The following is a 23,671-nucleotide window of genomic DNA, read 5'->3' on the forward strand; positions in this document are numbered from 1 at the left end:
TCAGCACCTAATGCACATCAAAGGACACATCACACTGGAGTTTCTATTGGATTGAAAGCAGGAATTCAGAATGTAAATCTAATTGTGCAAATACAGTGGGTATACATTCACAATTCAAACACTTTCCTTCTGTAGAGACTGCTTTTAGGCAAGCAGGCTTGAGCAAAGGAGTGGAGAAGGGTCCCAGTGTCCCCTTGGCTGAGTCCAGAAAGGGCCATCAGGGGATACACCTCAAAATTACCAAGACCCTAAGGAACCAATGGGCTTCTGACAACCAGGCACAGTGAGCAGAAAGGAGCAAGTTCCTGGTTCCCCAGAATTCCTCACCTTCCTTCCCCCTTTAAGAACCGCCTCCCCACCCCTTGCAGACAAGCTCTCCCGGTGTCCTCCTGCGGCTCATCTCTTCTGTCTTCAGGAAAACTTCCACTGCCTTTGTCCTGCCTCAGGGGATTTCCAGCAGTGCTGCAGGACAGGCTTCTAGCCAATCATGGACCCATCCCACATCTAGCCCCCCAAGCCACTGACAGACACTAAACTGAGATGGCACAGCGTCCTTGTGCTAGTAATACGTAGTTTATGCCTTTCTTTTCTTTTAATTTTTAAGATTTGTTTTTATTTTCATCTTTAAAGATTCTATTTATGGGGCAACTGAGTGGCTCAGTCAGTGGACATCAGCCTTCTGCCCAGGCCAAGACACAAGGTCCTGGGACCACCTCCTACATTGCTGGGGGTGGGAGGGTGTCCTTGCTCAGCAGGGTGCCTTCTCCCTCTGCCCATAGCACACCCTACTTGTGCTCTCACTCTTTTTCTTACAAATAAATAAAATTCTTTACAAAGATTGTATTTATTTCAGAGAGCAAGTGAGAGAGCACGTGCAGGTAGAATAGGAGAGGAAGAGGGAGAAGCAGCTGCCCACCTGGGAGCCCGATGTGGGGCTGGACCCCAGGACCCTGAGATGATGACCTAAGCTGGAAGCAGAGGCTTAACCCACTGGGCCACCCAGGTGCCACAGTAAATAAAATTTGGAAAAAAAATGTATTTATTTCAAACAGAGAAGAGAGAGACGACAAACAGGCAGAAAAGCACAGGGAGAGGAAGAAGCAGGATCCCTGCCCACCTGAGAGCCCGATGCGGGCCTGGATCTCAGGTCCCCGGGATCACGACCTGAGCTGGAAGGCAGAAAGCAGACTCTTAACCAATTGAACCACCCTCAGTCTTTAAGATTGATTTATACTTTAGAGGAGATGGAGACTGGCAGGAGAGGGAAAAAGAGAATGTCAAGCAGACTCCCCTCTGGGCACAGAGCCAGAAGCGGGGATACCAGCCCAGGAACCTGAGATCCTGACCTGAGCTCAACCAACAGTCCAAACTTAATCAGTGAAGACCCCCAGGCACCCTCCTCTAGTAGACTTTAAGTAGAATATCTCTTTCACGTACTAAAGATGAAGACACACATATCCCCTTTCTTAGAATGAGAAGTTTCCAAGTTTTTCTGGACTCATACCCACCGAGCTTGTATCTGCATTTCCTTCCTCCCCGGCTGCACACAGCTGATAGAGAATCCAGATAAGCCCGAATGAGAATTGATTTCCCTCCCTAATATCCCAGGACCAGACCTCATCAGCCACAGGAATCTCAGACTTGACTCCTTCCCCTCCGGATCTGCCACCAACGGAATATTGTCACTCCTCGCGGGACTTTAATTCTAAGTGACAACGGCTGATGCACTATCGAAGCCAGGTTGGGGACACAGGACAGAAGGCTCTGGGGCATGGAAAAGCATTCTAAAAACCTAACTGTGAGTATCACTTCTGACCAGATCTTAAAAACAGGTGAACGCAGAAGTGAGAAGCACCCGGACTCGAGGTATCCGCATCTACAGAGGGAGAAGCAGGCTCCCCACTGAGCAAGGAGCCCGATGTGGGACTTGATCCCAGCATGCTGGAATCATGACCTGAGCCAAAGGCAGCTGCTTAACCAACTGAGCCACCCAGGTGTCCCGGTTGAAGGAAATTTAATTTTATCCACACCACTTTTGACTTTGTTCTCCTCCTCAGAAACTACAAGCAAGGGGGACCCAGACCGTTCAGTTGGTTAAGGGTCTGCCTTCAGCTCAGGTCATGATCCCAGACTCCTGGGATGGAGCCCTGAGTTGGGCTCCCCACTCACTGGGGAATCTGCTTCTCCCTCTTCCCTTTCCTCACTCATGTGCTCCCTCTGTCTCTCTGCTGAGAAAATGTGTAAAGAAAAGAAAAAAAAAGAAGGAAGGAAGGAAACTAAGAAAGAAAGAAACGACAAGCAAGAGAAAGGCAGAAGAAAGAAGTGGACACCTGAAATGCGGTAGTTCCTGCATATTCCTCAGTATCCCATGTTCCTTACAAGTGATAGGAGGGAAAATAGGAACATGACGGGGGAGGATCTGGCAGACAGCACCAAGCCAATAAAAGAAGTTCACATCAGCTCAATGGAAACAAATGTTATAAATGCCTAATGCAAATCAAAGTGTGGAGGCCGAGAAAATTAAGGCCATCCCACCTCAAATTTAGCTGATGTGGGAAACAGGGGCAGAAGAAAATCATTAAAATTCCTTACTTATTGACAAGTCCTTGAAACAGACCAAGTGGCTCTCTCCTAGGGACTTAACTGCCCTCACCTTGAGATTTTGCTAAGGACAATCCTAGCCTGACCAACATCCTACCCTAACAGGTCCCACCAGGATTCTATAAGTCTACTTTAACAATTCCTTTATCTCTAAACCTCCAAGATTGGGTCAAGAATCATTCCCAAGTATATGGCCCACTGATATACATCTAAATGGTCTCACGAGAATATTTTTATTATTGGTAATAAATAACCTTTCTCCCAACAATAGCTAGCCCCTCAAGGTCCTGGAGTCCTTACTTCCAAAAATCCTTGGAGACTTACATCATCCATAATCCCCTTTGTCCTCACCCACCACCGAGTCCACCCTACTCTGCCTTTAAAAACTCTGACTGTAATCTGGTTCGGGATCCAAGTCCCTACTCCGTTGTGCCGGGTATACTTGGGCCCAAGCTTAAGCCTGTCAAATAAACCCTCGTGTGATCGCATCTGTGCTTGGCTCCTTGGCGGTCTCTCGGGGGCAAAAACTAGGGCATAACAAAAGGACGCATCATCACTGGCATTCCCAATGGACTGAAAACAGGATTTCAGAATATAACTCTAATTTTGGAAATACAGTAGATACACATAAACAATTCAATCACTATACCATCTGTAGAGGCTGCTTTTAGGCAAGGAAGCTTGAGCAAAGGAGTGGAGGAAGAGCCCCAGTGTCCCCTTGGCTGAGTCCAGACAGTCCCAGCAGGACAACCATGTACAGTGAGCACACACACACTGCACATTGCAGACAAGCTCTGCTGTGTCCTCTTGCCTGCTGATCTCTTACATACTCAGGAAACTTCCACCGCCTTTGTCCTGCCTCAGGGAATTCCATCAGCGCTGCTGGACGGGCTTCCAGCCAGTCATGGACCCATGTCTGGGACCCCAAGTAACTGACAGGGACACTACACTGAGATGCCCTGAAATCCAACAACAGAGCTCCTTCTCTTCACACTGCTCGCTAGTAATAGCTAGTTTACACCTTTCTTTTCTTTGAATTTTTAAGATTTATTTTTATTTTCATCTTCTTTTAAGATTCTATTTATAGGGGCACCTGGGTGGCTCAGTCAGTGGGCATCAGCCTTCTGCTCAGGCCAAGATACAAGGTCCTGGGACCACCTCCTACATGGTAGGGGGGTGGAGGACTATGATGTGGGGGTGAGGTGGGTGGGGGTGTGTCTTTGCTCAGCGGGTAGCCTTCTCTCTCTGACCATAGCACACCCTACTCATGCATTCACTCTTTTTCTTATAAATAAAGAAAATCCTTTTTTTTTTTTTTTTTTTTTTTAAAGGAGAGAGCCAGATATGGGGCTTGATCCCAGGACCCCGGGATCATGACCTGAGCTGAAGGCAGAGAGAGGCTTTAACCATCTGAGCCACCCAGGCACCCCAATAAAGAAATTTTTTTACAAAGACTGTATTTATTTCAACAAGAGCCAAGTGAGAGAGTACAAGTAGGCAGAACAGGAAAGGAAGAGGGAGAAGCAGGATCCCTGCCCACCTGGGAGCCAGATGTGAGGCTGGACCCCAGGATCCTGAGATCATGAATGACCTAAGCTGGAGGCAGAGGCTTAACCCACTGAGCAACTCAGGTGCCACAATAAATAAAATTTTGAAAAAAATATTGTATTTATTTCAGAGAGAGCGAGCGAGAGATCACAAACAGACAGAAAAGTAGAGGAGAGGAAGCAGCAGGATCCCTGCCCACATGGGAGCAGGATGTGGGGCTGGAATTGTGCAATTCCCCGGAATTGCGACCTGAACTGGAGGCAGAAAGCCGACTCTTAACCAATGGAACCACCCTCGGTGAGCAAGCTTGATTTATATTTTAGAGGAGATGGAGACCGGTAGGAGAGGGAGAAAGAGAATGTCAAGCGGACTCCCCTCTGGGCACAGAGCCAGAAGCAGGGATACTAGTCCAGAACATTGAGATCCTGACCTGAGCTCAACCAACAGTCCAAGCTTAGTCCACAAAGACCCCCAGGCACCCTCCCCTAGTGGATTTTAAGTAGAATATCTCCTTCACGTGCTAAAGATGAAGACACACACACACCCTTTCTTAGAATGAGAAGTTTCCAAGTTTTCCAGGACTCATACCCACTGAGCTTATATCTGCATTTCCTTACTCCCCAGCTGCATACAACTGATCGAGAATCTAGACGAACCTGAATCAAAAATGATTCCCCTCCCGGATATCCCAGGACTGCACCTCATCAGCCACAGCAATCTTGGACTCGACAACTTTCCCTCCAGATCCGCCACCAATGGAATTTGTCACTCCACGTGGGACTTTATTTTTTATTTTTTAAAAGATATTGTTTATTGATTTGACAGACAGAGATACAAGCAGGCAGAGAGGCAGGCAAAGAGGAGGAAGCAGGCTCCCTGCTGAGCAGAGAGTCTGATGTGAGGCTCAATCCCAAGACACTGAGATCAGGAACTGAGCTGAAGGCAGAGGCTTTAACCCACTGAGCAATCCAGGCGCCCCCTCGAGGAACTTTAAGTCTAAGTGACAACTAATGATACCCTATTGAAGCCAGGTTGGGGACACAGGACAGAAGGCTCTAAGACATAGAGAAGCATTCTCTATGTAAGACTTAACCGTGATTATCACTTCTGAACAGATCTTAAAAAAAAAAAAAAAAAAAAAAAAAAAAAAAAAAACCCACAGGTGAATGCAGAAGCGAGAAGCACCCAGATTCGAGGCATCCACATCTGCAGCTTCTAAACGCGAGGGTCTGTGGAGAAACAGAGGACACGGCTCCGCGGGGACACCAGGCTCACCTGACAACCGGCCATTTCTGCCTTCGCCTCCACCTCATTTCGTCCTCACGAGGGATCTGTGGGAAATCACGGCTGCATCAGGAGAAAACGCCCTGAAATCCAGAAACAGAGCTGCTTGTCCTCACAGCGCTTGCCCACGGGCAGGACTCAGATGCAGAAAAGGCCCAACTTCCCAGTCCTTTGTGTCCGGAGCAGCTCAGAAACTGTGAGCTCCCAGGAGGACACCCATCCCTGCATTTTCCTCACCTGCTTTGTGGGGAGGGAGGGGTCTCCTGCCACCGCCCCTCACAATTTCAGGGTCAGCATCAGAACCGCGGGCTGCATGGACCCGATCCTCCCAGACTCGCGGAGCAGAGACCCTGTCACCTCTCCAGGACCAAAGCCACAAATCCACTCTCAGAAAACCACCAAAAGCCCTCGGACTCCCCCCTGGTCTCGCTGAGAATCTCCTGGAGCCCTTAATTAACACAACAGTGTTGTTTTCGCCCAAACCAATTGACAGAATCTGAGGGGGAGGCCCACAGAGAAGATCCTTCCTGAAACTCCTGTGGGAGGCCCCAATGAGGCTTGAGACCAAACCAGGCCAGTGGCTTGTGCCTCCTTTAAAGTCCGAAAAACCTAACAAAAGGTTTAGGACGGGCAAAGTCGAGTAGCACTGAGAAAGGGCCTGTGCTGTGTGTTGCACGCTCGCCTACGTGACTTCCCACACGCGTGCTAAACAAATGAGAACAATTTGGTTGGGGTCATAAGTTCATGGCTGGTCCTTGCTGCACTAGTACAGCCCATAAATTACTTTCAGGTTTGTTGTATGAATACAGAATAATTGTACTGGCATCAGCCGTTTGGCGTCACGAGGTCTGCTTATGGTTAAGTGTGAAACTTACTATGGAAACTCGTGGTTGTTACACTAGACACAGATATATTGCTTCTCCTATTGTAATATCACTATATATATGGACTTAATGCTTTGAATAAACTTAGCGCTGTTGGACATCCTCCTCAGTGCTCCTCCTGCCCCCATCTCTCTGCTTCTCGAGTTCTTTTCTTCATCCTCTTACCCTCATGTTCCTGGTCGATTTGTTATGCCGGCCACGACAAGTGGTGCCCAAACAGGGACCTGAGAACATATCAAGGGAGTGCACATACAGGTAAGTAGTTACTGATATTCAGGCAAGAGGAGCCCGGGTCGACGGGTGACAGCAGGAGTAAAATAACATGGGGCATTCTCAATCCTTAGAACAGGATCTTTTTGTTACTGCACTGCAGGCCTTTTTAAAACAGAAAGGGTCAAAAGTCTCTAAGAAGGCTTTACACCAGTTTTTTTGCTGTGGTTTTTGATCTCTGCTCTTGGTTCCCCAAAGAAGGAACAGTAAATCTGCAAGCCTGGCAGAGAGTGGGGGGAAGAGATTAAAAATCAATTAAAAATTAGGGGGTCATGTGCTTGTCCTGAAGGAACAATGAAAATTTGGGAGGATATTCAGGAGGCTTTAGATCCACAGCACTCTATAGATTTAATATCTATAGCCTCTCAGGATTCCCTCTGAATTTGGCAGTAGAAGAACAAGAGGATATATATGAGCATTTGGGCACGGATATTCCTCCTCCCTGTCCTGAATTAATCTCTGGTCTCACTGGTTCACAATCAGACCCTTTGGATGCCCCTGAAGTTGGAGTGCCTGTGGATGATGATAAAGAGATATTTCTTGCCTCTGCTCCTCTAGACTCAGGGCCAATCTAGTCGTCAGCCTGAGCATTCTTATTTTGGAAAACCTATTAAATCTGCCAGAGTCCAGACATTATTCATGAGGCAAAAGCAAACTCAAACATCAGGGATGAATGACCCCCTCAGGGCCTCTAAAGACTCACTTGCTGAATTCCCATTAATGCAGCATCCCCAATCCAGTGTGCCTTATGAAGAAGGGGCACCTATGCCTAAGAACATGTTCCCAGTGAGTCCTCATTCGGCAGTTTATCCCAAACAGCTTCCTGAAGAAGCTAAGCCTCTAAAGATTACACCCCTTCAGCGGACACTCTATCAGGCCCAGCAAGCTAGGGAGGACACCTCTGCCTTTTCTGCCTATCCAGTGACTCAAATGGCTAATGGCCGGTGTGCCTATAATAGTGTAAATTTTAAAATGCTGAAAGAAATAAAAACGGCCACTTCTACAATATGGACCCACTGCACCACATACTTTATCTTTGTTGGACAGTGTGGGTTTAGAGGCCTTATGCCCAGGAGATTGGAAGATCATTGCTCAGGCATATCTGTCGGGGGTGGGGAGACTATTTGTTATGGAAAACAGAATTCTTTGAAAGAGCTAACAAATTGGCAATGTACAATCGAAGAACCAACATTCCAATTTCATATGAGATGTTAACAGGAAATGGGGCTTATGCCGAAATACAAGCACAAACTGAGTATCCTGAGATTGCTTATCAGCAGATTTCGCAGTGTGCCTTGAAAGCATGGAAGCAGCTCCCCTCCTCTGAGGTAAGAACTGAGGAATTATCAAAAATACAACAGGGACCAGACGAGCCATATCAAGATTTTGTGGACTGGTTATTAAAAAGCGATGGGCAGAATTGTGGTTGACCGAGAGGCTGGAACAGTTATTGTTAAGCAATTGGCATTTGAGAATTCTAATTCTGCTTGTCAGGCTGCTATCGGCCCATGGGAAAAATCAGGTACCTTAGAGGATTATATTCGCCTGTGTGCCGAGATTGGGTCATCTTATATTCAAGGGGTAACCTTAGCAGCAGCACTAAAGGGTATCTCACCTATAGAGATGCAGAAATAAATGATGTCAAAAGGACAGTCACAAAAACGTCTTTGTTTTCAACGTGGCCAGCCCGTACATTTTAAAGCTCAGTGCCCACAGTTTGGAGGCCATCCAGGTCCTCCTGGGACCCATCTCCCATCTAACAATGGGAAGAAGTCTATGCATAACTCTTTATGTCCTCTTTGTCAACAGGGATGAATGTCATTCACCAAAAGACAGATTTGGGAACCCCATTCAGGGAAACTGGAAGCGGGGCTCGCTGCAGCCCCAATAAACAATAACAGCAATGATTCCTCAGTCACCCATATCAAGGCCAATACCTCTGACCTCCTAGGTATCGACATACTATACCGAGGTACCCCCTCCAGTGCAGGATTAGATTTGGCCCCCTATACACCTGTTTATATGGAGGCTGGAGAGCCTCCCAAGGCTATTACAACTGGGATTTGGGGACAACTACCCAAAGGGACCTGGGGCTTATTACTAGGAAGGTCCAGCTGGACAATGAAGGGACTATCTGTCCACCCCAGAGTGATAGATGAAGATTATACGGCAGAAATTAAAATTATGACCACCTTGAGAGAAGGAGTACTCGCATTGCAACCTCAGGTCCCCATTGCACAATTAATTAATTATTATGCCACGAATGGAAACTAATCATCCAGCAATAAAGGGCAAGAGAGGAACTGGGGGTTTTGGTTCTATTGATGTTTGTTGGGCTCAGTTACTTTCTACAGATAAACCTTATTTGACTTTACTTATTCAAGGCCAAGCCTTTCTAGGGTTGGTGGATACTGGAGCGGATGTTTCAGTAATTGCTTCCCAACATTGGCCTAAAAACTGGCCCCTTCTAGATTCAGATACTCCCATTAGAGGTGTGGGACAAGCTTGTGCACCTAAGTTGAGCGCTGATTTTTTAAATTGGTTTACTACTGAGGGGCATCAAGGGGTATTCCAGCCGTTTGTGTTGCAAATTGATCTTAATTTATGGGGCCGGGATGTTCTAACATATATGGGTGTCTCTTTAACAACAGCTCCTATTCCCAGGGCCAAACAGCCTTCGGTCACAATGGCTCTTAAAAAATGGGATGTATACAAGGCAAAGGCTTGGGAAAAACATTACATGGAGAACCCAATCCCTTCCAAATACAATCACAACATTCCAAAGTTGGTTTGGGTTTTTCTCAGGGCCACTGAAATCCCCTCATGTGCTGCCCGAGTGGAGATCTAATGACTGATCCACCCTGTATGGGTGGATCAGTGGCCCTTACCTGCAGAAAAACTGCAGGAACAGCTGCTTCTGGGTCATTTAAAAGAATCCTACAGCCCTTGGAATACTCCTATATTTGTAATAAAAAAGAAGTCAGGAAAATGGACCTTGTTATAGGATTTAAGAGCAGTAAATGCCACTCTGAAGCCTATGGGGGCCCTTCAGCCTGGATTACCTACACCATTGGCTATCCCTCTTCAATATAAATTAATCATATTGGATTTAGAAGATTGCTTTTTCACCATTCCTTTAGCCCCCCAGGACTGTAAGTGATTCGCTTTTACCATTCCTAGTACTAACCATAAAGAGCCTGCTAAACGTTATCAATGGCAGGTTCTGCCTCAGGGAATGGCTAATAGCCCCATATTATGCCAAGAGTTTGTTATTCAGGCAGTTTCCCCGTTTGAGCACAATTTGAGCCAATGGTCTACTGCATACATTATATGGATGATATTTTATTAGCAGCTGAAACAGAGGACATTTTACAGTGTGCTTTTGCTTTTTTTTTTTTTTTTAAAGATTCTATTTATTTACAGACAGACAGAGATCACAAGTAGGCAGAAAGGCAGGCAGAGAGAGAGGAGGAAGCAGGCTCCTTGCCAAGCAGAGAGCCGGATGCGGGGCTGGATCCCAGGACCCTGGCATCACGAACTCAGCTGAAGGAAGAGGCTTCAACCCACTGAGCCACCCAGGCACCCCATGCTTTTGCTTTTTTAATTAATCAATTACAACAATATAATTGAATAGTTGCCCCTGAAAAGGTGCAAAAGATGGAACCTTTTGAATATTTGGGTTACATCATTGAGAATAAAAGAATTCGCCCTCAAAAAATTTCCTTAAGAACTCAGTCTTTGCGTACTTTAAATGATTTTCAAAAATTATTAGGAGATATTAACTGGATTAGGCCCTTTCTACATTTAATGGCTGATGATTTGAAGCCTTTATTTGATCTCCTAAAAGGAGATAGCTCTCCCTCCTCTCCCCGGACTTTAACCGAGGACACTAAAACAGCGCTGCAATTAGTTAATGATAAATTGTCACAGGCGCAGCTTTGTCAGCATGATCCTATTATGCCAATATATTTAATATTATTGATGCCATCCAAATTACCTTTAGCAGTAATATGGCAAATTCATGGGCATTTGGAATGGATTCACTTAGCACTACACCAGCTACACATCACTACTGGGCAGATAGAATTAATAATGCAACTGATTACTCGGGGCCGCCAGAGAATCATTCATATTACAGGTAAGGAGCCTGATGACTTCTTCTTCTTCTTCTTCTTTTTAAGAATTTATTTATTTGACAGAGTGTAGTGAGTACGAACCTTTAATAAATAAAGTGTAATAAATAAATAAATAGTGTGTAGTGAGTGCAAACCCCTACTAAATGAAAAACAGGAACAAAATAGCAAGTAAGCCTAGACCATATGCGTGTAGTGATAAGATTAGCGCAGAGTAACAAGTTGTAAATATTTTAACTTGTGCGAAATATCGTAGACCAAAACATGTTTACGACGTGTGTGTGTGTTTGGTGTGTAAGCATAAGAAAAATAAGTGATGTAATGTGTTTATGAAGGAGACTTAGCACAGTATATAAAGAGGCATCGGGTTGGACTGAGGTGAAGCGAGTTCCCTGTCGGGAGGACATCATCCCTGGTGCTACCGACATCCCAACAGTTTCGTTGCCAACCACTCGCTGGTTCTCAGTCTCAACTTCTGCGGTGACCTCTCTGTCTAGATTGTGAGTCGACGTCTCCTTCTCCGTGACAACGTCAGTGGACCGTGACTGGACCACGATAGTGGTACGGACCTCGTCCCAATAAAAATCAAGTGAGTTACATCATATCCATCTCTCTATCTCTTCTTTACACGTTGCGACCTCCTGGCGGGACGCAGGGGTTTTGCTCCCGACACAGAGAAAGATCACAAGTAGGCAGAGAGGCAGGCAGAGAATGAGAGAGGAGGAAGCAGGCTCTCTGCCGAGCAGAGAGCTCGATGCAGGACTCGATCCCAGGACCCTGAGATCATGACCCTAGCGGAAGGCAGTGGCTTAACCCACTGAGCCACCCAGGCGCCCGTGACTTCTTAATTTTACCAATACTAACTGTTGACCGTGTACAAATGTTGTTTAAATTTAACCTTGACTGGCAAATAGCTCTCTCTAATTATCCAGGACAATTCAGATATCATTTACCAGCGGACAAGTTGTTGCACTTCCTTTCCACCATTCCTATTTCAGTAAGCAATCCTGTTCAGATAATTCCTCTTGCTTCTGCTATTAATGTTTTTGTGGATGCCGATAAAAGAGGGCATATTGACTTTTATAAATCTTCCTGCTCTGGTCATGAGTCCTTTCGAGCATTCTATGCTACTAAATCGGTGCAAAGGGCTGAGTTGAAAGCAGTACTGTTGGCCCTGGAAATGTTCTCTGAACCGTGTAATTTATACAGTGATAGTCATTATGTGGCGTGCGCCATTCTGCTGTTACCCACCGCTTACATTCTTACTAATGATGAGGAACTCCTCTATCTTTTCACAAACATTCAACATTTACTAAATAAAATAATTAATCCTATATATATTGCACATATTCTAGCGCATACTAATTTGCCTGGGCCCCTAGCTGAGGGCAACGCTATTGCGGATGCCTTAACCCATATACAACTTGTAATGATCACTAACATTGAGCAAGCTACTCAGAGTCACGCTCGATTTCATTAAAACGCAGCTGCTCTGTGTAAACAATTTCGATTAACCAGAGAAGAAGCTCGTCAGATAGTTAAAAATTGTTCTACTTGCCCTATTCATCATCCACAACTGACTTAAGCTGTAAATCCTCGAGGCTTGATGCCTAACCATTTATGGCAAATGGATATAACTATTTTTCCCCCTTTTGGAAAACTCAAATATCTCCATGTTTCTTTCTTTTTATTTTTTTTAAAGATTATTTATTTATTTGAGAGAGAAATAGTGAGTACAAGCAGGCAGAGCAGCAAGCAGAGGGAGAGGGAGAAGCAGGCTCCCCGCTGAGCAGAGAGCCCGATGTGGAACTCGATCCCAGGACCCTGGGATCATGACCCGAGCCAAAGGCAGCTGCCCAACTGACTGAGCCACCCAGGTGCCCTATCTCCATGTTTCTATTAATACCTTCTCTGGGTTTCTACACACTACATATAGCACACTCTGGGGAATCCTTTACAGATGTTCAAAATCATTTGCTTTCAACGTTTGCTACTCTGGACACCCCAAAAGCAATTAAGACAGATAATGGGACTGCTTATACATCCCAAGCTTTCCAGACTTCTTGTGCCATTTTTAAAATAGCACATTCTACCGGCATCCCATATAATTCTCAGGGTCAAGCTATTGTCCAACGTGCAAATAGTACTCTTAAATCTTATCTTAAAAAAATTAAAAGAGGGGGAGATACTACAGGGAAAAGTAAAATATTTCCCGCATATGCATTTAACTTTAACCCTGTATGTTTTAAATTTTTTGAATGTGGATGATATAGGCCGGACAGCAGCTGAGCGATTTTGGCATCCTGATTTCTCTCCACTTCCATATGCCCGGTGGAAGGATCCCTTGACTTGAGTATGGAAAGGTCCAGATCCAGTGCTCTGTAAAAGGTAAGGGTTTGTTTGTATTTTTCCACAGGATGAGGACACTCCACGCTGGATGCCAGAGAGATGGTGCCGCCTCCTTGCCCCTGCAACAACAGATTGCAGCGCTGACCCTGAGTCGGAGGAATCAACGAAGAAGGAGGAGATGTCTGCCCCCCTTTCGCCAAGGACAAATGAGAAACCTTGTCCAATAGGCTCTTGAGATCGCTAAGCAGTCCCCTTCAAACAATACCATAATACCTATTCTTTATGCCTTGTTGGCTTTGATTAATGTTTCTGGAGCATATGCTATGCATTATTGGGCTTATTTGCCTGATCCCCCATCAGTGCGCCCAGTTATTTGGGCTAATCCTACCCCCCGGGTTCATACTAATGTCCCAGAATACTTTGGGGGCATTACTTCTGAAGGAATAGAGCATGCGGAACACTATATGAATTGGTCTGGAATTTCAGTACAGGTTCCTATTTGTTTGCAAGCTTCTTCTCATGAGCAGATTCTAATGAATGGGTGCATGATGGTTAAACAAGGTCTGCACATAGTATCTTATCTTAAAGAGTGACCTCAAACAGGAGCTATTGCCAAACGAATGGGGGAGGAATGGAATCTTTATGAGATCGTAGGTGATGAAGCCTCTACCTTTTTGGGATTAGGCATGCGACCCCCAGGTTATTTGCCCTGTCCTAGAGAACTCAGTTTTTCTGTTCCAGGACCCATTTGGAAGGAATGCATACAGGAGATACCCCAAATTATATCCCCGCGCATCCCAGGGCTTTCCATCACTGATTGGTCCAAGGCGCTGAGGAATAAAAATGAAGGACATTTTGCACATCCTTCAGATCTTCAAAGGACCCATCTACATTTACACAATGTGACAATCCCAGGAGGACTCTTCACAATGGAAGAAATGATCTACCCTGAACTGTGGAAACTGGTGGCCGCTTTGGGTCCTGTTACAGTCAAAGTGGGGGACAATGGTTTTGCCTGAGCCACTCAGCTGGACTTTTCCATAAAAGCCTGCATTCCCCGTCCTTTTCTTCTGATTGTGGGCCCAGGCACAGTCTTACCTTATGTGTTTAAGGGATCCAAAAGGCGGTAGCTTACTTACCATGTTGCATGTAATGAATGTGTATTAACTAATTGTGTACTTATTTCTTCCCCAATTCGTAGGAATCTTCCTACTATGTTTTTTTTTTTTTTTTTTTTTTTTTTTTTTTTGTAATGCAGCCCCCTTATGTGCTCCTTTGAGTAGAAGTAGAGGATTCCTGGTATGCCAATTATGGATATCAGTTAGCATTAGAGTTACAGGCCCAAGTAAAAAGGGTTAAACGTTTTTTAGGGCTACTCCTTGCGGGGATAACTGTGCTAGTCTCTCTAATTGCCACTGCTACCGTTTCAACAGTGGCTCTCTCACAAAAGGTTCAAACCGTCGCATGTGTTAATTCTCTAGCAAGAAATATCTCTCATGACCTTGCTACTCAGGCACATATAGACCAGAAGATATTAAGCCACTTGGAAGGACTGGAAGAAGCAGTAGAGTATCTGGGAGGACAATCATCTATGTTAGGAACCCCAATGTCTTTAGTATGTCATGGAGGGTTTCAGCATATCATCATTACTCCCTTGAAGGCCCTGAATTATTCTTGAAACACTGTTAAGCATTATCTACAGGGGGTATGGTTTCATAATAATGTGAGCTTGGATCTTGCTGAGTTGCAAAAAGAAATTGCTAATATAGGGCATGCACAATTAGATGTAGAAAATCCTGCTACTATAGTATCTCAAATTTTGGATGGTCTTCATGGGTTTAATCCTGGAAATATGATGAAATATTCCTTTTGGATTCTTATCGTAATCTTTACAATATTAGCTGTACTACTTGTGGGTTGGGGTGTTTCCCTGTTTCATACTGGATAGCAATGATTACATGCACAAATTCATATGCTTGACTTATTTAAAAAAGAAAGGGGGAGGTGTGGGAGGCCACAATAAGGCTTGAAACAAGGACCAAACCAGGCCCTGACTTGTGCCTCCTTTAAAGTCTGAATAACTTAACAAAAGGTTTAGGACGGGAAAAGTCGAGTAGCACTGAGAAAGAGCCTGTGCTGTGTGCTGTGCACTCGCCTACGTGACTTCCCACATTCTTGCTAAACAAATGAGAACAATTCGGTTGGGGTCATAAGTTTATGGCTGGTCCTTGCTGCCCTAGTACAGCCCATAAATTACTTTCAGGTTTGCTGTATCAATACAGAACAATTGCACTGGCATCAGCCATTTGGCATCATGAGGTCTGCTTATAGTTAAGTGTGAAACTTATTATGGGAACTCATGGTTGTTTAACTAGACACAGATGTATTGCTTCTCCTATTGTAATATCACTATATATATGGCCTTAATGCTTTGAATAAACTTAGCACTGTTGGACATCCTCCTCAGTGCTCCTCCTGCCTCCATCTCTCTGCTTCTCGAGTTCTTTTCTTCATCCTCTTATCCTCACGTTCCTGGTCAATTTGTCCCACTGGCCGTGACAAACTCCACAGGTGACCCTGCTGGGAAGGAACTGGGGTGGTGACCAGGCCAAGTAGGGGAACCAAGTCTGGGGCTGGGAGCAGAGTTCAAGCCCTGCCTTCTCCACCATCAGAATTTCAGGAGACTGACACCTTCCCTCTGCTTCTGCTACACATAGGGAGACACCAGACAGACCAAACTTTCCCATTTAAATGCAAATGTATGTTTGAAAGTAAATGCAGGATTTCAGAGCTCTTCCTTTATCTGCATTTGATTAAAAATAACCAGCTGAAAATAATGCTCAGGCCAAGGAGACATATTTTAGTATCAAAAATATTCCCCTTCAGTAGGTGTTTCTGTTCATAAAGACTTGCAGATGAAGTTCTAGAACCTAGGTGAGGTTGGGTGGGGTGAGGTCCAGAGCCGACGGCTAAGAAAGAATTCTTAAGATGTCTCTGGTGCAAAAATGTGGTTTATTAAAGCATGGGGACAGGACCTGTGAGCACACATAAATGCTGCCCCACTATCCTGAGGAGTGGCTGATTATATACACAGGAGTTGGGTAGGTGATGACAAAGGGGATGATGTTAGCCTCTAAGGAATTTTGGAAGCAAGGTCTCCAGGACCTTGGGGGGCTAGCTATTGTTGGGAGAAAGGTTATTTATTACTAGTAAAAAATCTTCTCATGAGACCCTTTAGATGTATATCCGTGGGTCATATGCTTGGGAATGATTGCTGACACTATCTTGGAGGTTTAGAGATAAAGTTTCACATTTCTCCTATAAAGTGTCCTTATTAGTGAGATTTAGGTTTAGAAGAAATTTAACTTTATTTACATTTCCTTCTACCTCAGCCTCCTTCAGTTTTTATGGAGGGGAGGGCGACATTAGGGCTCTAGGAACTGAGTTTTTTGTCTCTGGAAATTGGGCTATTGATACAATAACTTCTTTGTTGTAAATCTCTAGGACATTTGTAGTTTTATTCCCAAATTCTGAGACCCCTCAAAGACGACCACCAGAGTCCAGAGTCAAAGCCAAACAGCAAGGGTCGTTTATTACGAGTTCAAACCCGGACCTCCGCGCACTCATTGCCGGTGACGCTAAGAGGTCCCGAGCTCAGGATCACAACACTTTTTATACACTATTTTTGGGGAGGCAGGGACTTAGCATACATCATAATATCTTGTAACAAATCACCACATACTACAGGAAAATCAAAAAGGAACTCTATAATATGATTGGCATGCTACAGAGCGAGAAAAGGCTGGGAACAGAATATTGGTTAGGTCAAAGGGCTGTCATTCTTCAAACTGCTTGGTTGGCACCGCTAGGTTATGTGTCACCTCAGGATTGGCCGGGGTCTCCCTGTCAAGCCGCGGGGTGCCCGATGGTTATGATCTCCCGTACCCAAAGCTGGGTGGGGGGGTCCGGAGCAGTCACTTTGTCACATCCAATTCTGGGTGGGGGTTTCTCTGGCACCAGATGGCTGTTATCTCTCAGCCCAGAGCCAGGTGGGGGTCTGGGAGTGGCCATTCTGCTAGGTTCGATTCTGGGCGGGGGTTGTGTGGTTACAGAGTGCCTATACAAAGTCTGCTGGTATTTTCCCATCTCCTCGTGGGTTAGCAAGTGAAGGTACAGAAGCAGAAATAGCGGTAATGGTGATAATTTAGGCATCTCAGTAGAGCAAGGGAGACTCCTGTCTTGCAGGATTGTGATCTCTGCAAGTTAACTCTTTGTTTTCCTTTTAGGGCAGCCAGGGGTGCCTGAGGAATGTTACACACACTACCAAGGGGAGTGGATGGAGAGGGGGTGCAAGGTGCCAGCTTTTGCTTTGTCCTCAGCCAGCCTCCTGCTCCCTCATCACTGCCACACAGTTTTCCACACTGCATGTTCTTTTTACCCTCCCATCAGCGATATGAGAATTCTAATTCTCAGCATTCTCAGGAAAATTGGATGTTATCCTTTTTCTTTTTTTTAGTCATTCTAGAAAACATTGAGTGCTTTCTCAGTGTAAAGTAGGCAGTGTTCTTACAGCAGTTGTCTTGGTGACTGAAATGAAAATCACTTGGAAAGCATCAGGTTGAACAAAGAAAAAAGTAATTAATGCTTCAGTGAGACTCCCATTTCCAATAAGTAACCTTTCTCTTCCCCACAGACCTCCTCAACTCACTTCCTCAGCCCTTTGTTTCAGGAACCTGGTTCCACCCTGACAGCATGATGAACAGGGCTGGCCACACAAATTCCTCTGGAAATCGGCCATTGTGCAGCATCTCCCCACAAACCCTTGGCCCCTTCCTCTGGGTGGGCTGCAGGTTTGAAGGCCCCAACCTGTTGAGGCCTCCTGGCTGGCAAAGCAATGAAGCTACCACTGCCCTTGATCCCCAGCTCTGTCTGCAGGTTCTGTTCTGGATCTGAAGCGTGGAGGTCAGTTCACACAGCAGAATGAATGTGAGGAGAGGAAAGTTTGTTTTTCTTGCGGTGTTCTCAATGTCATCAGACAGTTTCACAAGAGAAAAAAAGGAAGTTCTTTTTTTTGTTTTTAAGATTATTTATTTATTTATTTGACAGAGATCACAAGTAGGCAGAGAGGCAGGCAGAGAGAGAGGAGGAAGCAGGCTCCATGCGGAACAGAGAGCCTGATGCGGAACTCGATCCCAGGACCCTGGGACTATGACCTGAGCCGAAGGCAGAGGCTTTAACCCACTGAGCCACCCAGGTGCCCCAACAAGGAAGTTCTTAATTATGGGAACAAGAAAGACATGAGGCTCAAAGAGAAGGTGAGGCTTCTGGGTCACCATACTTAAGGAGGAGGAGGTAGGATTTAGAATTTCCAAGAGGGGTTTATATTCAGAGGAGAAAGGAAAGACTAAATATTTAACAAAGAATGGTTTGTCCCTCCAGGTAGTCAACTCTTTTTTTTTATGTTCTTTTCGTAATTTATTTTATCTTTTCAGTGTTCCAAGTTTCATTGTTTATGCACCATACCCTGTGCTCCATGCAATGAGTGCCCTCCTTAATACCCAACACCAGGCTCACCCAACCCCCCGTCCCCCCATAACCCTCAATTTGTTTCTCATAAACCACAGTCTCTCATGCTTCATCTCTCTTTCTGATTTCCCCCAACTCACTTCTCCTCTACATCAATGAATGGCCTCCATCTTATTCCTTATCCTCCATAAATAAGTGAAATCGTATGATCATTGACTCTCTCTGGTTGACTTAGTTCACTCAGCATAATCTCCTCCAGTCCTGACTATGTTCATACAAAAGTTGGGTATTCATCCTTTCTGATGGAGGCATAATACTCCATTGTATATATGGACCACATCCTTTTTATCCATTTGTGTGTTGAAGGGTATCATGGCTCTTTGTGCACTTTGGTGACTGTGGCCATGGCTGCTATGAACACTGGGGTCCAGCTGTCTCTTCAAGAGTGCAATTGCAGGCAGGGTCATAGGGTAGCTCTATTTTTAATTTCTCAGGGAATCTCCACACTGTTTTCCAACGTGGCTGCACCAACATGCATTCCCACCAACAGTGTAAGAGGGCTCCCCTTTCTCCACATCCTCTCTAACACTTGGTATTTCCTGTCTTGTTAATTTTGGCCATTCTAACTGGTGTAAGGTGGTATCCCAATGTGGTTTTGATTTGAATCTCCCTGATGGTTAATGATGATGAACATATTTTTCATGTGTCTGTTCCAAGTAGGCAAATCTTTTTGTTTATTTTTAAGATTTTGTTTATTTGACACAGAGAGAGAGAGAGCAAAAGTATGCAGAGTAGCAGGCATAGCAGGCAGAGAGAGAGGGGGAAGCAGGCTCCCTGTTGAGCAGAAAGCCCCATGCTGGGCTTGATCTCAGGACCCTGGGATCATGACCTGAGCCAAAGGCAGAGGCTTTAACCCACTGAGCCACCCAGGTGCCCCTAGGCAAGTCTTTCTGATATCAACTGCTGGGGTGTCCGGGAGTCTAAGAGGGTTGGGCTTCTGCTTTTGGCTCATAATTTCAGGGCTCAGGGATCGAGCCCCACGTCAGGCTCTCTGCTCAACAGGGAGCCTCCTTTCCCTTCTCACTCTGCCTACTAGTGATCTCTCTCTCTCTGCTAAATATATAAATAAAATCTCTAAGAAATATATTTTATTTGAGAGAATGACAGAGGTACTTGTTTTGCTGGGTGGTGATGGGCAGAGAAGAAAGAGAAATCAACTCACCACTGAGCAGGGAGCCCGATGCAGGGCTCATGACCTGAGCCTAAGGCAGACACTTAATAACTGAGCCACCCAGACACCCCTAGTACTACTCTCATGATGGCACTGAAGAAATGGAGGAAGGTCTGGCACAGCACTGAAGCAGCTTCTCTGAAGGCTCTCCCAACCATACTGGATCTGACCTTGACTGGGGTTATCTACCTGGAAATCGAGTAAGCAACCATAGCACATGCCCAGCTGACTGGGCGTATTCCACTGTCCAGAAGGCTTCTTCATCTCAAACATCTATTCTACCATGTGACATCTTAAAGCTGCCCACATGATTGCATGATCCAAAACCCTCCTCCATCCCTTGTCTTGGATCAAGGCAAGGATAATACAGTAATCACTGACCTCCAACAGCATTAGTCCTCAGGAAGACAAAGGAGGTCGATGAAATCATCAGGATAAAGCAGAACTTCCCTACTCCTGTGAAACCCACATTAGCCATCTCTTCTCCCCATGACATGTGTTCATCAGGTGATACCAGCAAGAGCTGCCTGTGCCTTTGCAGTGACTGAAGGAAGCCACCTCCAGGTCCCTCCCCAGACGGGAAAGAGTTCCTCACATTTCCTTTTTTTTTTTTTTTTTTTTTTTTTAAAGATTTTATTTATTTATTTGAGAGAGAGACAGTGAGAGAGAACATGAGTGAGGAGAAGGTCAGAGAGAGAAGCAGACTCCCTGTGGAGTTGGGAGCCCGATTCGGGACTCAATCCCGGAACTCCGGGATCATGACCTGAGCTGAAGACAGTTGTCCAACCAACTGAGCCACCCAGGCATCCCCTCACATTTCCTTTTAATAGGTCTTGTCTTTCTCTCAAAGGATGGTGCCTTCCCCTAAATTTTACTTAGATTCACATCCCACCACCCTGTGCTAAATGTCTTAATACTCATCGGCTTTCCATTTGTGTAATCTCAATTAACTATCTTTTTTTTTTAAGATTTTATTTAACAGACAGAGATCACAAGTAGGTGGAGAGGCAGACAGAGAGAGAGAGGAGGAAGCAGGTTCCCTGCCGAACAGAGAGCCTGATGTGGGGCTCGATCCCAGGACCCTGGGATCATGACCTGAGCCAAAGGCAGAGGCTTTAACCCACTGAGCCACCCAGGCGCCCCTCAATTAAACATCTTTGAAGACACTCTCCACATCACAGGCAAAAGAGGACATAGCGAGGAAGAAAAATGAGGGCGAATACAACTTGAGATCTGGAGATAAGTTGGTCAGAAGTAGAAGTTATTTTTCTACATCTAGGGAAGTCACTTGGGAAACTCAGCACAGTTGTCCTCCTCTACATGCTAATTCCTCATCTTAAATATCTTTTGTCTCTTTCCTGGGCTACCACATCACTCCAATTGGGATAGATTTCTCTTTCTTATGGGATATCTATGACACACATAGTACAGTCAGATGTGCATTTGTACCACACAGACACATGAAAACAACCCTCAATGCAGGATGTGGGACACATACTTTCATGTGGGGCCATCGGACAGTGCTATAGAGTCCCAAGTCTATGTCCAGAATATGCCATTTGGACTAAAACAGATTTAGGGAAGCTCTGGGGGAGGGGGAGTCTTCTCTATGGGACATGGGAAGGAAGGCATTGGAAGAAAGGAGTGATGGTGGCTCACTAGGAGAGAGTACAGATGTTATATGAGACGTTCCACTAACTTGTCACCCTACAGTGTACTGACTGGGGAATGCATTAGTGAGAAGGGCTCCTGTCAGTACAAGGCCCCGACAACGCTACTGGCTACAACAAAATCAATGTCAAGTAGCAGTATCATGGAGTACATGAGCTAAAACACCAACAATACCTCTATGTCACAAAGCTTGGTAATACACATACAGTAATATCATCCTATTCACAAAGAGGAGAAAATCATAGCATAGACTGGGGGAAAATAATCACATATCCCTTAAACCTTCAGAGCACTGGGAAAATGGTGTCCTAGGTGTATTGTTTTACTCCAGTACCAAACAGGTGATGGATTCAAACAGCTCCGTACAGCCCACAACAAAATAGATGAACACTAGATGAAGAATAACAAATCATTCATGACATACCCATATCCATATGTTAGAAAATAGTGTTTTATTGGGGCACCTGGGTGACTTAGTGGGTTAAAGCCTCTGCCTTCAGCTCTGGTCATGATCCCAGGGTCTTGGCATCCAGCCCCACATTGAGTTCTCTGCTCCCCCTGGAGACTGCTTTCTCTTCTCTCTCTTTGCCTGTCCCTCTTTCTACTTGTGATCTCTGTCAAATAAACAAAATATTTAAAACACACACACATACACTAGGTTTTATTAATTAAAATATATTAAGTTCACACATATACTGAGTAATGCATATCAAATCCACTCTATTGTTGACATTCAAAATACAGAGCGCACATGTACATTCAAGTGCTGTCAGAAGGATGTGGGAGTACCTATTTCCAAAAATTTCAGGACTGAGGTACATTCTGCAGAAATGTGAATGTTCAATGGTATGGCATTTTAGGGGAGAGTTAGCTACCTTCTTTCAGTCATCTGTCAGGATCTCCTCATTTAACCACATCAAGTCATACTCTCTAACGATTTCACTTAGGAAGATACATTTGTAGTTTACACAGCTACCTATTTTTCCTTTAGGAACAATTAGGAAAACTTTCTGATATTCAGGAAGTTCTTTAGTTTCAATACATGCAGAAGTGTGTGCTCTGAACACCTGTCTCATGGAATCTTACATTAGTGTTATAACCATAAGCACCATCTCCACTGAGATGTACTTCATATGTTGTATATCATACGGTCCTCTTCCATGGAAAATTAGGTACGCAAGAGTCCCACTTAATGGAGCAGGACATCTAATATCTTTGATGTAGCAACATGGGTGTTCTTACACACCCACGAGGAACAGAGAAATTTTCCAGAGTGATTTCAGAGGAAATACATTAATATTGTTAGTCACAAATCTCAAATAGGGTTATTGTAAAAATTTAAAAAATACTGAACTCCATACATATATATATATGAAAAAGTCTATCCACTAAATATGTTCAACAGACTACCATATACATTTTCTAAGTGTTCAGGTCTGATTTCTCCTTATCATAATCACTGTTTTCATACAGGGTAATGTCTGAGTAGGGTCAATAATGTATTCCATTGGCTTGATTTCTGTAACACTCATTGGCATCTGATGTTCAATTCAATAGTTTTCTAAACATTGCTAACTTTAAACTGACTTTCCTTAATGCACTCTCCGGTGTGTGCTCCAATGTATACTAAAATGAAGGCCTCTCTACATTCACGATGTTCCAAGGGTTTGAATCTACTATGCAATTTGACATATTGAGTAAGCACTGAATTCCAGTTACATGCTTGGCCTCGTTCTTTACATTTCACACTTTCACTCCTGTATGAAAACAACGATGTGAAGACAGTTGGGAGTCCCACTGAGAGGTCAGACCCATTCTTAGTATTTGTACACTTACTCTCCTATTTAAAATCTCTCATATGGAGTGAGGAGGGAGCAGTCCTTAGGCACTCTCTCACATTCATTACATCCGTAGTTTTCTCTGCAGGGTGTATTCTGTGATGTGCAGTAAGGGTTGTCTGCCTACTAGAGGTTTGGCCACATTATTCATCTGGTGTCTTTCCAGTTTGAATTCTCTGTTTGGAAAGGCGTGCATGCTGGAAAAAGACCTTGCCACACTGGTTATATTTGTGAGGTTATTGTCTAATATGAATTCTCTTGTAGGCATGAATCGGTGAGCACTCTTTAACCAATTTTGCTCACATTCTCCTTTTCTTTCATTCTTCACGATTTTAT

The 23,671-nt window shown here is 44.6% G+C and overlaps 1 protein-coding gene across 1 annotated transcript in view; it reads right to left on the reverse strand.

Moving 5' to 3' along the window:
- The window catches only part of LOC132005815 (zinc finger protein 708-like), a 103,037-nt gene that overhangs the window by 19,739 nt on the left and 59,627 nt on the right, over positions 1-23,671 (reverse strand). The window lies entirely within an intron of this gene.

Source organism: Mustela nigripes, chromosome 17, assembly GCF_022355385.1.
Source record: "Mustela nigripes isolate SB6536 chromosome 17, MUSNIG.SB6536, whole genome shotgun sequence".
Classification (NCBI taxonomy): domain Eukaryota; kingdom Metazoa; phylum Chordata; class Mammalia; order Carnivora; family Mustelidae; genus Mustela; species Mustela nigripes.